This window comes from Cryptomeria japonica, chromosome 2, assembly GCF_030272615.1.
Source record: "Cryptomeria japonica chromosome 2, Sugi_1.0, whole genome shotgun sequence".
Lineage (NCBI taxonomy): Eukaryota > Viridiplantae > Streptophyta > Pinopsida > Cupressales > Cupressaceae > Cryptomeria > Cryptomeria japonica.
In genome coordinates this window covers 489,494,039-489,509,740 of record NC_081406.1, presented here as the reverse complement: position 1 = coordinate 489,509,740, position 15,702 = coordinate 489,494,039, and positions in this window count along the sequence as shown.

The window sequence follows — 15,702 nt, the reverse complement described above, 5'->3', positions numbered from 1 at the left end:
AAGGGAGCAAAGCGGCACAACACATTCTTACCAGTCTTCATTTTTGTCAAACCGGCAACCGGTATTTTGTATGAACCAATAATACTCTGTGATGAGTTACCAACCGGCATTTTGTAATGAGTTAACAATCCACCAATTGTTTGACGGTGCCGACACATTGACGGTGCTTCTTGTGTCGTGTTACTGAGTATGTCTAGATTCATTGAACCTAGGAAATTGTAATATAATCCTATTGGACCGACATGAAATCAGATTCCTTTAAAAGGACATCATGTCTAGGGTTTTAAGTGTTGCTAAAAGGGTTAATGTTGAGCTAGGGTTTAAGGTGGAAGTTGAGAACGATCTTATCTGAGAAGATCAAGTTGTAACTGTGAGAGAGAGAGAGAGAAGAGTGAAGTAATGCTGGAATGCATTAGCTGTGAGCAATACTGGATCTAACCAAGCAGCTTGTGCTATTAGATAGATCAAACACTTGTTGATTACTCACATCTTTGACAAGTCTGTAGCCCTTAACCAGGTAGGCCTCAAAGCCTTTGTAAAATCCTCTAACAAGGTGGTTCACACATGTGAATCTAAAATCCTCTAACAAGGTAGTCTTTAATCAGACTTATCTCCTAACAGAGATTGAGATTCCTAAGAGGATCTATTCTGGTGAAGAATATTGTAAGACCTTAACCAGTCTGACCTTAACCGATCTGGTTTCTATTCTACAGATAGTGACTTATGAGTTTCATCTCACCGTGGTTTTTCCCAGTTGGGTTTCCACGTCAAATATCTTGTGTTATGGTTGTATTGCTTTTGTGGGTGAATGCTTTATTTGTATTTTGGTTTGCATGTGTGGTAACTAGTTTGACTGTTAGACTGCTTTACCGGTTTATCTTTAGACTGTGTAAGTGTTTTAGTGCAGTAATTTTTGGCATACTAATTCACCCCCCCCTCTTAGTATTCATCACTAGTCTCTAGACTATTGGTGATTTTACAGAATGTGTTTCCCAGTCTTAAGCGGCATGTCGACCCCAAGTGGTTCGTAGATCTCAACCGGTATGAAGGAGCAAAGTGGCATAACACATTCTTACTAGTCTTCATTTTTGTCAAACCGGCAACCGGTATCTTGTATGAACCAGTAATACTCTGTGATGAGTTACCAACTGACATTTGTGATGAGTTACCAACCCACCGATTGATTGACGGTGTCGACACACTGACGGTGCTTTTTGTGTCATGTTACTGAGTATGTCTAGATTCATTGAACCTAGGAAATTGTAATGTAATCCTATTGGACCGACATGAAATTAGATTCCTTTATAAGGACATCATGTCTAGGGTTTTAGGTTGTTGATGTTGCTGAAAGGGTTTATGTTGTGGCTAGGGTTTAAGATGTTTGTTGAGTTGTTGTAAGAGCAATCTTATCTGAGAAGATCAAGTTGTAACAAAGAGAGATAGAGAAGATTGAAGTAATGTTGAAATGCATTAGCAGTGAGTTATACTGGATCTAAGGAAGCAGTTTGTTCTATTAGATAGATCAAACACTTGTTGATTACTCACATCTTTGACAAGTCTGTAGCCCTTAATCGGGTAGGCCCAAAAGCCTTTGTAAAATCCTCTAACAAGGTAGTCTTTAATCGGACTTATCTCCTAACAGAGATTGAGATTCCTAACAGGATCTGTTTTGGTGAAGAACATTGTAAGACCTTAACCGGTCTAACCTTAACTAGTCTAGTTTCTATTCTGCAGATAGTGACTTGTGAGTTCCATCTCACCGTGGTTTTTCCCAGTTGGTTTTCCACGTCAAATATCTTGTGTTATGGTTGTATTGGTTTTGTGGGTGAATGCTTTATTCACATTTTGGTTTGCATGTGTGATAATCAGTATGTCTGTTAGACTGTTTTACCGGTTTGTCTTTAGACTATTTAAGTGTTTAAGTATAGAGATTTTTGGCATACTAATTCACCCCCCCTCTTAGTATTCATCAATTGGTATCAAAGCCTACCTTTCCATAAGTTTAACCACTTGGAAAGAGATATGGGGGAATACACCTTGAGGGAACTTACTCAACGGCTCACTCAGTCTGAGCAAGCCTATGATGATCTTATGGTCAAATACAATGCATCTCAAGCAAAAAGGAGAGAACATGCAGAGATGGAGCTATCTGAAAGTAGTTCTGAAGATGAAGCTAATATGGAAGCCATGATTGCAGAAGTAAATAAGCTGAATGATTCAAACTCCAATCTGAGAAAGGAGTTAGAAGGACTAACTATTCAGTTTAGTCAAGAGCTTGAGAACCAGAGGAAAGCTGAAGATTGGGTAAAGGACAGAGATCATGAGATCTCCAAGTTGAAACAAGAGATTAGTGCACTGACTGCTCACCTTCATGAGAGAAGGATGGAAAAGGAAGATGTACAAGAAGAACAAAACATAGCCATCTCTGAAAATGCAAGCCTAATGGAGACAAATACTGCTATTTCCAAAGAACTCTCTAAGTCAAAGGAAATACTTGGTAAGTTTAGCAAAAGTACTATTAAGCTAGAGAAAAATCTTGAGTCATCTAGACCAGTAAAGAATACCAATGGTCTTGGTTTCTCTAGACATGAGGAAGGAGAATCCTCAGGAACAAATGTCAAAGCATCAAAGAAGCAACCGACAGTCAAAGGAAAAGGTAAGCAAAAATTCAAACCTGTTTGCTTTAACTGTCTTAAAGAAGGACACACTGCCAATGTATGTAGGAGCAAAGCCTACAATAATTTTCCTTATTTTATCAACAATGTACCTAGATCTTGTAATTTCAATGGTCATTGTTATGCATGCAACAATTTTGGGCATAGAGCATCTGAATGTAGGTCTGTCATGAACAATACCAGAAGATATCCTCAGAGGACCCAAGGACTTGGTCTGGAATCTTTTGTAAACCGAAACCCTAACCAGTTCAATGCCTACAATTATCAGTCAAGCAACAATGGTTATCAATCGGCAACTGGATGGAGAGAAAACTGTTGGATCTGTCATGGACATGGTCACACTATTGCTACATGCAGAAGGAAGAATGGAAACATGAACAATGGACCTTGGAGAGCACCTGGATTGGTTTGCTATCACTGCAACAAACTGTGTCACATTGCAAGATACTGCAGAAGCAAAAAGAGTATATCTGGTGATATACCGGTCACTCAGAAAGAAGAAGTTGATGTTGAAAAAGTTCAAGTGGATATGAACAAAACCTGGAGGAAGAAACCAACAATGTTGGAAGAGGAACCAATTTCTGCACCTAATGTGGAAATATCAGAACTGACAAACTAAGCTCCAAAGAGGCTTAGGGGGAGCAAATGGTGAAATGATTGTGAACCCCGGGTTACACCGGTAAAAGACCTTAATCGGTATGTGATACTTGTCGCTTGGCAGAATACTGGAAATGGTAAAAGAGGCAAATTAGGGCTTACGCCCTAATAGAAGAGCATTAATGGCGGTAGGTGAGAGACATGTATAAAAGCATATTTCAAATCATTTCTCACTATCTGTTTTCGAGCGAAGAAAAGTTTTCAAAGTGCAGAGCGAAGAAAAGGCGATTTGAGCTAAGATTTTGAGAAATTGATAAATCTTGAAGGAGATTCAAATCCAGTTTGCAAGCGGTCGTGGAGAACACAAAGTGGTGATTTGGCAACCGACGAAGAGGAGAGTGAAGCAGAATTAGGAAGCCCTAAATTCGCGTTGTAAAGGTATTTTTTGTGTTCTTGAAATACTCTACAATGGCTTCTGCATCTCATACCAGTTCTAGTACATCCATTGAGTCGGAAAGTTTTATTCAAAGGAAGTCCAAATATAATGGCTTATCACAAGTTTCAGCTGGAGTCATAGTTGAAGAGAGAATTTCAGATTATATTGATTGCAAAATATAAGACCTAGGGTCTTTAGCTATTCACACCTAGTTAGGTTTATTTTGCGGCAAGGACAAGAAAATCAAATTGGAGTTTAGTATCCTAGAGAAGAATAAACTCCATAATGCAGTATATTTTCAGGAAGACTTCACAGAGGATCACATCAAGATCATCTTGAGCAGAGTCCATGGTGACAAAATGTACCTAGAGAGGATGCATGATATCACGCCACAGGCAATTTATGCAGTCACCGGTTTCTATAGCATAGGGGAAGTGCCAGCCCTAAGAACCATAAGCAAAACCGAAATGGCCAAGCTCACCAGTTCAACAAGTGACTCACAAGGTATGACAGTTAATCCTATCAAGGATGATTTGGTGAAATACGCCTACATGGTGATAGGCTACAGAACATTCTCAGCCAGCAGGATTAATTCTATATCTGCTGCAACAGTAAATGCCACTTACTGCATGATTAAAGAAGACGCATCATTTGACCTATGCACCGGTATGCAGAGGCAACTCCTGTCTAATCTGAGTCGATTAAACAAGATAATGCACTGAGATTCAAATTCAGACAACTATTGATTGGGTTGTTTTTCTATTTCCAAGGCTACTTTCCTGGAGTAGGAGATGTCCAGTGGTCTCCTGATCAACTGGTAACCAAACAGATCAAAGAAAGCATACAAGCCATTGGAACCGGTTACCCTGAAGTGCTGAACAAATATTTTGATGAGTTGAGAAGGAATATGAGTCAAAGGCTAAGGATCTTAGGTGACATCGTTAAGAAATACGAAGATGACATTTGTTTCACCATTTAGGTGGACAAATGCCTAATGGAGGCTGTTGAGCCTAGAATGGAGGAAGTGGAGCCAATGGGCTATGAGGTTATGTATGATATGCTGGAAGGGTATGCCTCAACCCTTATTGCCTCGCCTCTTGATCCTAAGGCTAAAAGGACCGGAACCTACTTGGAGAGGATAGCATCGGCTGAAGAACCATCTGTTAAGAAAGGAAAAGAACCAGTAGCAAAGAAAGCCAAGGCAGTGCCTGCAGCATCGGCACCGGCTACCACTGCAACTCCAAGAGTGACCAAGTGGTCACCTGCAAAGAAGAAACTGGAGGTGACACCAGCAAAAGTCTTTGAAAGAAAAAGGAAGACTAAGACAAATGAACCGGACTTTGAAGACACCGAGTCTGATGAAAAGCTAAAGAAGGCTAGACAGACAAAGAAAATGAAGAAGAATGAACCGGCAGCATCCGCACCGGTAAATATTGATATCTCCTCATACAAACCTTTGACACATTTTCAAAGGACAATTAAGAATATTAGGAGAAAATTACTTCATGATTTAGTAGATTATAATGATGATTTTAGTGATGAGGAGAAGGAAGAAGTATTACAGGAAATCATTATTTATTTGTGTAAAAATGACCAGTCGCCATCAGAGATTAAAACTCAAACATCGGATTCTTTATTTAAAGCATTAGATAATAAATGGCGCATTGCCATTGAAAAAGAACAGGAGATTAGGGAGAAAGTCTTTGCACAGTACTTTCCCGACCTCTCAAATTCAAAATTATTTGATGTCTTGGATCAAAATAAAGGGCTCTTCTTCACAAGGAGAAGAAGACTCTGGCTGTTGGAAGGAAGAGTTGATGATGTTGAAAAAGACACTCATCAGTATATGAATCATGCTATTCAAGCTCACAAAGTATGAATGGTCAACCGGCAAGCAGAAAAAGAACCGGTCATAACTAAACCAGATGAAGTCTTTGATGAAGAAGGAAAGCCGGTTGAAGAACCAATCAACACTATTGATGTCGATGCCCTGGACGTAGAAGATGTCACTCATGACATACCTTCTGAGGGAACAAAATAGGGGCAACAAGCCGAACAGGGCAGTGGGCAATCCAAGGACACACAGGAAGCGGCTAAGGAACATGCAGAGAAGAAGAAGAGTGATGAAGATGAGAAAAAGAAGAAAGAGGAAGAGAAGAGAAAAGAGGAAGAGGAGAAAAGAAAAGATGATGATGAGAGAAAGCGGAAAGAGGAAGATGAGAGGAAAAAGAAAGAAGAAGAAGATGAGGAAGAAAAGAAGAAGAAGGAAGAGGAAGAGAAGAAGAAGAAGGAAGAGGAAGAGAAAGAGAAGAAGAAGAAGGAAGAAGAAGAAAAGAAGAAGAAGGCAGAGGAAGAGAAAGAAGAGGAGAAAAGGAAGGAAATAGAGAGGAAAAAGAAAGAAGAGGAAGACAAGGAACAAGAACAGAAGAAAGAAGCAGAGAAAAGGAAGAAGGAAGAAGCAGACAAGGCAGTTGAAGCGATGAAGAGCACACAGATGGAGACTCCGAAGGCAACCAGGAGTCAAGCCAAACCGGCTGATATCTCTAGCCCTATCGATCTCCAGTCTGCCAGTGAGTCAGAGCTTATGAAAAGCATCAAGGTTGCTCAAGAGCGCCTTGAGATCATCTGCAAGAAAAAGGAGCAGGACATAATTCAGGCGGCTGTAGACACCCTTACTGGTTTAATCCCTGGTACCAATCTTCCTAACACTAAATCATCACTAGCACAGCTCAAACTACTATGCACTGTAGTGGATGATCAGGTGTAGAGCCTAGAAGAAGCAGCTGAGGCAAATGTCAAGAAAGAGCATCAAAAGGCTCTTAACATTGCTCTGGTGAAAAAGTTGAATGAGCTCCAGTCTGAACTTCTGAAAGACCAAAAGGATATAAGGGATGCTTTGGATGAGGGAAACTTGCTACTAAGCAAAATCTGTCAACCCCATCTATTTTGTGATGATGTGCTAACTCAACAGAAAAAGCTTCAAATGGACTTACAGTCCTACTTGAGCACATTTAAGCCACCCTATGATTCCTTTGCAACTTATGGGCAAATCGTTCACCAGTTCCAGATCCAGTCAGCCAAGATGGAGCAAGAGATCAGTACATGATCTAGGGATTTGCAGGAGCTTCAACTAGTTTTACTTCCACATCTGCAAATTCTTCAGAAGTGTTATCTGAACCTGGATGCCCTAACAGTCATGTAGGAACTAAGCATAGTTGATGCTATGGAGGAACAGGTATCCCAGATGCAAACAAAGAAAGAAGTGGCAACCTCCCTACTTGAGTCATGGTCTCTATCCATGAAACAATTTTTGCAGGACTATAAATCAGTTTTTGACAAATATTATTCGTTATTGTCATAAACTTTTATTATTTCAATAACAAATGGAAACAGGGTTATTCAACGGTACTTTGTCATTGTTGGCAAAGGGGGAGAAGTATCTGGTTTTAAAAATTTTATCTTCTGATAAAAGGGGTTTTTGAAGACAAATAGGGAGAAGTATCTATTTTTGAATCGTTTTGATATATGCTATATGCTCTAATATCTCAATGTTTATGCTCTGTATGCAAAATTGCTACACATTGTATTGATTAAGGGATAGTGTATATGCTTAGGGGGAGCAATTTTGTTAATGGTATGTTTTTTATTGTAAAACACTTAGACGTCAAAATTTTATTTTCCTAAGTGTTGCCATCAATGCCAAAGGGGGAGATTGTTGGCATTTTTTATGTTTATGTTGTGATTGTCATTGATGGACACACACTTGTATTGAGATCCTCTTTATATGTATGAGCTAGAGCTCAACCGGTATTTGTTCCAACTAGTATGTTGTATTCTAGTCTCTAGACTATTGGAGATTTTGCAGAATGTGTTTCCCGGTCTTAAGCGACATGTCGACCCCAAGCAGTTCGTAGATCTCAACCAGTACAAAGGAGAAAAGTGGCATAACACATTCTTACCAGTCTTCATTTTTGTCAAATCGGCAACCGGTATCTTGTATGAACCGGTAATACTTTGTAATGAGTTACCAACCGACATTTGTGATGAGTTACCAACCCACCGATTGATTGACGGTGCCAGTACACTGACGGTGCTTTTTGTGTCATGTTACTGAGTATATCTAAATTCATTGAACCTAGGAAATTGTAATGTAATCCTATTGGACCGACATGAAATCAGATTCCTTTATAAGGACATCATGTCTAGGGTTTTAGGTTGTTGTTGTTGCTGAAAGGGTTTATGTTGTGGCTAGGGTTTAAGGTGGTTGTTGAGTTGTTGTAAGAGCAATCTTATCTGAGAAGATCAAGTTGTAACAGAGAGAGATAGAGAAGACTGAAGTAATGTTGAAACACATTAGTAGTGAGCTATACTGGATCTAACGAAGCAGTTTGTGCTATTAGATAGATCAAACATTTGTTGATTACTCACATCTTTGACAATTCTGTAGCCCTTAACTGGGTAGGCCCAAAAGTCTTTGTAAAATCCTCTAACAAGGTGGTTCACTTCTGTGAATCTAAAATCCTCTAACAAGGTAGTCTTTAATCGGACTTATCTCCTAATAGAGATTGAGATTCCTAACAGGATCTGTTCTGGTGAAGAACTTTGTAAGACCTTAACCAGTCTGACCTTAACCGGTCTAGTTTCTATTCTACAGATAGTGACTTGTGAGTTCCATCTCACCGTGGTTTTTCCCAGTTGGGTTTCCACGTCAAATATCTTGTGTTATGGTTGTATTGCTTTTGTGGGTGAATGCTTTATTCGCATTTTGGTTTGCATGTGTGATAACTGGTCTGTCTCTTAGACTGTTTTACCGGTTTGTCTTCAGACTGTTTAAGTGTTTAAGTACAGAGATTTTTGGCATACTAATTCACCCCCCCCCTCTTAGTATTCATCAATATTACACCTTCTTACAAGTTGTCATAAGAATCCCCCAAATATAGGAGATACTCTTACATGCATCATAGACTATTAATAACAAATGTATAGATTCTCGTATGCATGCCATAATAGCTGATTCTCACATCCAAAATGATTCACCCCATTTTTAGCCCTTACAATTGTCATAAAATTCATCATAACATCCCTAAAAATAGGCCTTACATGTTATATGACCTGATGGGCATCTTTTGACAACTAGAAACTTGATTTTTAAGGCATCCACATGTGGTAAAAGTGCCAACTAATAAAACCCATGCCCCTTATGTTGGAGCATAATTATTTTATTACATGAATGCCAAATAACCAAAAAGTAAAATAATAATGAATACATAATCTAAAATTTCTAAGGTTAAGACACCTTAATTTCCAACAAATAGAAGCAAACTTTATAAGAAAACTAAAGAAATGATGTAGAAAGTACATAGGTAAGTTACCCTTCAAATGTTTCAATTGTGAAATAATTGGTCATTATGCTTCTAGATGTACTTATAGGGAAGAATGCGATAGAATATTTGATGATAATAATAAAGGAAGAGATAATCATAGATGGAATAATAGAAATAGGAGAATAAATGACAGAGCCAAAACTAAGAAAAAAAATTGTTCAATGGAGACTCATTTATCTGAAGAGGAAGATGATAATGACTCAAATGAAGAATCATTATTTTTAGCTATAGAGGAGAAGATTGATGAAATGTTTGGTAATTCAGAAGATGTAAATAATAGTGAAAAACCAGATAATGAGAAGAATAATCTGCATGTGAAAGTAGAGCCTAAGGCATGGATAATTGCCTCCAAATGTTCAAATCACATGACGGGTGATAAAGGAAAGTTCATTGATTTTGAAAAATATGATGGCGATCTTATAAAATTTGTAGGTGAGGAAGCTCCACCTGTTTGTGGTAAAGGTATTATTTCAATTGATGGTAAGCATAAGACTAGTGATGTTTACTAATTTAAGGGATTGAGACATAATCATTTGAGTGTGAGTCAGATGTGGAATAAGGGTTATAATCTTATCTTTCATGGATTTGGATGTGAGATCGAGAAAGGCTCTAACATGAAGTTAATAAATTTGAACCTTCCTATCTTCAATTAAGATAGGAGTAGGAGCTCAACCGATAGGGGATATAGCATTTCATTTAGGTGATTGATTCATCATATTATACTTGTAAACAGATATAACATGTACACCACTCACATTTTACCCACAAATAAAAATTGTAGGATTCATTCTCCATTTACCTTTCATTAACTTAAGGTATACACTTATGAAGTTTTTGGATTTCAAGGCTTGTTTAAGGTTATAAAGTTTTGTTAGGTTCATCGATTTATATAATAAGGTCTTTGGGGATTCATTTGCATAGTATTTAAGTTTACTATGGCTCCAGGTTTCTTTGGCATTATATATCATAAGGGTTTGAAACAAACATGTACTCTAATGAACAAAATGAACTTAATAATTGGATCTCTACAACTTACTTTCAATTTAGCATATATCATGAATTTGTAGTTTCCCACAATAGAGGTTTTGGAGTGTATGCCAAATGAACTAAGCTAGAGTAATCAATTTAAGGATTATGTGTAAGATTGATGTAAATGGTTATTTCAAAATGTTTTTCAATCAAGGTTATGATAACACCACTTTGGACCTACTATAGTAGACTTGAATAGCTATTTTATCAATTAGTAATGTGCATAAAAACATTATTGTATATAGGCCAGGCATATTTTTACCATAGATTATCCATTGTTCTTGTTTAGTTGTGGTTTTTGAAGGATGTTATCCAAATAAAGAGAGTGAGTCCCCTATTTGTTCCCTCTAGCTTTACAAACCCTTTTTTCTTTAGTATTAATAATTATATTATCATAGAGTTATGGTTGAATACTAGCAAGTTGGTTGCAAGGTATAACAAATTTATATGTTTTACCTCAAAAATCTATTGTCATTCCATTGTCATCAAGTGAAATTCAAGTTTATGCTTCACAATCTACTTATTCTAAATCAATTTCCCTGTGGACTTATGAGCTATGTGTATTTTAAACACCCAAATGAAAAAGGTTTATTACTAAAATAAAGTTTGTGAATAATTATCCTTTATATGTACATGTTAAAAGTGTGATTTCTCAATTCTAGACTTTGCATATTATTTATAACTTATTAGTTCAAAGAGATTTACATATAAATTGAAGAAAATGTTTTAGGTCACTCTTATTTATTTAGAGGGATTTACGTTTCGTTTAAGAGAAGGATTTAAAAAATGCTTTGAAATAATCTCACCACTTTGGGCCTTTTATAGTAGTTTTCAGTGACTATTTGTGACCAATTTTTAATGTTCGAATAAAATCATTATAATAAATATCTCAACCATATTTTTACCATAGATTATTCAATGTTCTTTTTTAATTGTGGAGTGTTTAGGATGTTATCGAAATAAAGAGAGTGAGTCTCATATTTGTCTCTTTGACTTTAATAACCATTTTTTTCTTTAGTATTAATAATTCCATTATTATAGATTTGTGGTTTTATATTAGCAATTTGGTTGTAGGGTAGATCAAAATTTCTATGTTTTACCTCAACAATCCTTCTTCATTTCAAATTATATTGTCGTCAACTAAACTTCCAAGTTTATGCTTTACTTATTCGAACTCAAATTCAGTATGGATTTATAAGCTACAAGTACTATAAACACCCAAATGAAAGTTATTTAGTACTAAAATGAAAATTGTGAACATCTATCTTTTGTATGCACGTGCTAAAAGTGTGATTTCCCAATTCTAGACCCAACAACTTATTTATAATTTATTAGTTCAAAGATATTTAATTATAAATTAAAGAAAAAGTTTTAGGCCACTCTTATTTATTCATAAGAATTTACATTTAATTTAAGAGAAGGATTTTGAAAATATCTTCCTCAATATGTAAATATACACAATTTTCAATGATTTTGTCATTTGAACTCAAGCTTATTATGAAGGTCTAAGAGCCATCTTTCTATTTTAGTTGTCCAAATTCTTTGTAAAAAATTCAAAATTCTGAATTTGCATGCATCTATGATGACAATTTCAACATCTTTTCATTATTTTATTTTTTAAATTATTGATAACAAGGAAACTTTTAGCGCCCAAGTCAACAAAGGCCACAAATAGGCGGCTTCATCTCTGATATGAACACACCACATTAACGCAAATAGTCTAAACTAATGAGCTCAATAGACCAACAAGGGCATAATTGATCTAATGGAGCTGTGGAACATGAAGTCACCAACATGAATGCCAACGATTTTAATGTAAAGATTCGAACCCCTAAACACAATGAATCGATAACAGCACAATGCCCATGACCACAATAATCAAATGATGATTTGAAACTTGATGACTACAACAATATTGCAATTTAACTATCACATATGTACATCAATAATAATGAACTAAGATATTTTAAAACCTTGAACTTCAGTAAAGACTTTTTAGTAGGCTCCGTTGAAGCTTAGCAAGGGCCTGAGGTGGAGCAGGAATGTTTTGTGGCAGGGGAATTGCAGAGACACATAGTTAATAACGACCATTATTATCAGCTTTCTGACACCCAAATATTCAGACGGCCATTGTCAAGATTGAATGAAGGAAAGAAAAGAAGGTGATGTTATAAACACATGGTGGTCCATATTAACAATAAATTACACATGACCATACTTAATGAACACACTGTGCAGTTTCTTTTGATATAACAACCCTGCACGCATCTTTTAATTATGTAGCAGTCATATAGAGTGAATTAAATTGTAGTGATTCATCAGCTTCCTTAGTCAACATAGCATGCCCTGTTCTTCATCATTTATAGATATGGGCACCTGTACAATGGATTGTTTCATTCAAGTATGAAGAAAGACATTTAGGACTTGTTTTACTAAATTTGAAGGACACTCAACGTCTGTTCTTAGGCTTTTTAAATTTCTTGGACTATCCCTGTATGAGTGGCTAACCAATAATTGAAATTGATTATATATTATTTTTATTTTTATTTTTAAATATTATATATATATATTTTTAAAAACAACATAAATTTGGTGGGTTGAATAAGAGGGTTATTAAATCTACTTTGGTATAGAGGGGTCAAAGGTTCAAAACTATCTAGTTTATACTTTTTGTAATCTTTCTTTAAAATGTACTGGTTTTAAATTGGATAACAATAAAAAATGGTCTTTAGATGTAAAAAAGTTTATATTTTGTTATGAAATAATAAGACTTTATGTTTTGGTAATTGTAGGAAAAAGAGTGTATAGAGAATCGAGATATAATTTTGTTGCAATGTAACTTTATTTTTCCAAATATTTTATATTTATGAACATTTTTAATAAAACCCAACTAACAAGTATGGAGAGGGGGAGAGAGAGAAAGGAACAAATGGCAGGAAGGAGGGACGATGAGGGAAGGTGAGGTGAGAGAGAAGTAAAGTTGTGTGTGTGTGTGTGTGTGTGTGTGTGTGTGAGAGAGAGAGAGAGAGAGAGAGAGAGAGAGAGAGAGGTTTCTTCACTTTTTTCCTTTCAAAATGTTGAGTTTCTATTCCACTTAAAAAAATGTGTTTATCTTATAAATTAATGTAAGCATGGACATGAGGTAGAATTAGTAACAAAATAATGGTTGCAATATTAACCTCCTTTCATGCAATTATGTAACAAATACATTTTTGTTGTGAAAGAAAATAAACAGGCTACAAGATCAATTACAATGTATTGGAAAAATAGTCATAAATTTTTCTAAATTGATAATATTGGCATTCCTTCTTCTAGCATTCCTAGTAGTTCAACAAAAAAGTTTGACAACACAAAAAATATGTCAAAGTAAAATATCATGTCGTCTCCATTTATTTCTAAGGACAAACATGATGTGCCATAAAATGAATGTTGTTATGTCAAAATGGTGTGATAGAAAAGTGTATTATGCAAAAAAAACTATCTGTTGAAACAAGAAACTCATGTCAAGATATATATGAAATTTTTTCTTTCCAAGCCTAGCCTCATTGAAAACCCATTATGTATGAGCACTCTCAGGAGCCTTGAGCCTATGATTTGGCCTACTTTTTGTAGTTTTTTGTCTATATCTATTTGTGGTTGTTCATTGTCTTATGTATATGAAGATGTATATGCAAATTTTGTATAAGACTAGGATACATAGTATGTTCAATATGTACACAGGAATGGCTGTTAGTATTCACTAAGTGGTCTTTCTTAGGTCAAGTTTGAAGTTGTTGAGGCTTGTCCTCAGAAATCTCTCGCTGCTGCTCTTTTTGTAAAAGTTTATTCTCCATATTTAATATAAAAACCCATTATGTCCACTAAAGTTGTAAAAAACCAAAAGGAGAGTTGGATTCTCAAATTATGGTATCTTACATGTTCTAGATTATTGTAAACCCATATTTATGTTTTGTGGTACACTTCATCCATGTCTATTTAAGTCTTACATATGTGTGCCAATTAAGTCCAACTCCATATTTTTTTTCACAAATCAACCCAAGCTATGTTCTCAATATGATCATCATAAAAATCAATAAGCTTACTATTTTCCCCTATATACCATGTTCATTCTATGGTCAACATACACATGTCTTTTCTCATTGTTTCTAACAAATTAAACTTCAAGACTTATGTTATACGTTACTGATCGCCTATTTGTGTTTATTGTTGGGGATACTACTATTATAGCATATGTTGTTGATTGGAGATATTTTATTGTTGGGCATATTCATTATTCTTATTTAGTTGTGGAGTTTTTAGGATGTTATCCAATTAAACAGAGCGAGTCACCGACTTGTTTCCTCTAGCTTTATAAATCCTTTTCTCTTTAGTATTAATAGTTTTATTATTATAGAAATATGGTTGTATATTAACAAGTTAGTTACAAGGTAGAACATTTTTTTGTGCTTTACCTCAACAATCCTTCTTCATTTCAAGTTGCATTTGTCATCAAGTAAAATTCAAGTTTATTCTTCACAATCTACTTATTCTAACTCCATTTCCATATGGATTTACAAGCTACAAGTACCATAAATAACCCAATGCAAATGGTTTAGTACTAAACTCAAATGGAGTTTGTGAACATCTATCCTTTATTCACACAATAAAATTGTGATTTTTCAATTTGAGAGTTTGCAATATATTTATGATTTATCCTCAAATAAATTCACATATAAATTTAAGAATACATTTTAGGCGACTCTTATTTATTTATTGGGATTTACATCAAATTCAAGAGAAGGGTTTTTAGAATGCTTTCTTCTTGATCTGTAAGTATAAAATTTTCAATGATTTTGTTATTTAAATCCAAGCTCACCATGAAGGTCTAAGAACCAAATTTCAACTTGAGTTGTCCAAATTCTTTGTAAACTTTTTGAAATTCTGATTATTTGTAATGATAGTTTCAAAATCTTTATTTATATTGATCAATAATACAAGAATTTTTAGCGTAGTCCAAGTCAAGTAAGATAAAAAAATGAGACTTCATCTCTGACATGTAAGCATCGTATCAATGTGAATAGTTAAACCCACAAGCTCAATAGGAGACAAAACCTGTGAACACACCAACTCAATAAGGATCTGGAGTACCAAATCATCGGCATAAACACTAACAACTTTAATGCGAAAGCTCAAACCCAACACATTTGATCAACAAAAACATAATTCTTAAGAATACAATAATCAAGTAAAAATAGTTAGATTGTTTCCCCTTCTCCTTCTGTGAGGAGAAGATCCTCTTCTCCATCTTTAGGAAAAGGTTCTCTTGCCACGTTTGTGAGGAGATCTAGGTCTCTAACTCCTTCTCAAAAATAACATAATTCAACTAGACAAGATATCATACTAGCAAACAGGTTTGATGCTTTGCCACAAGGGGAGGACTTTGCTACTTCTGCTTAATCGTGGAGTTTAAAGTTTTCTCTTGGAATGTTAGGGGGATGTCATTTCCCAATAGCAAGTAAGATTCTTTAAATAAATGTAAACTTGATATTTTCATTTTACAAGAAGTAAAGCTTAGTGGCAATCGTCTCCTTTCTTCCCTATC